The sequence below is a fragment of the Lupinus angustifolius genome, chromosome LG04, assembly GCF_001865875.1.
Source record: "Lupinus angustifolius cultivar Tanjil chromosome LG04, LupAngTanjil_v1.0, whole genome shotgun sequence".
NCBI lineage: Eukaryota > Viridiplantae > Streptophyta > Magnoliopsida > Fabales > Fabaceae > Lupinus > Lupinus angustifolius.
This window is the reverse complement of record NC_032012.1, coordinates 18,651,463-18,651,879: the sequence shown is the minus strand read 5'-3', so window position 1 is coordinate 18,651,879 and position 417 is coordinate 18,651,463.

The window sequence follows — 417 nt, the reverse complement described above, 5'->3', positions numbered from 1 at the left end:
GGAAGAGGACGAGGACCAGGATAGGATTAGGAGGAGAATGAGGATAAGATCAGGAGTAGAATGAGGATGAGGAAGAGGATGAGGATAGGATGATGATGATAATGTGGATGAGGATAAGGATAGGATGAAGAGGAGGATGAGGATAGGATGAGGACGAGAATAAGGAGGAGGATCAGATGAGGAAGAGGATGAGGAGGAGGAGGAGAATGAGGATGAGGAAGAGGACGAGGACAGGATAAGGACGAGCATGAGGAGGAGGATAGGATAGGAAGGGGAAGAGGATGAGGATGAGGACAAGAATGAGGATGAGGAAAGGATGAGGAGGAGGAGGAGGCTAGGATGACAATGACAATGAAGATGAGGATAGATGAGGATGAGAATAGGATTAGGATGAGGATGAGGAAGAGGACAGGATGA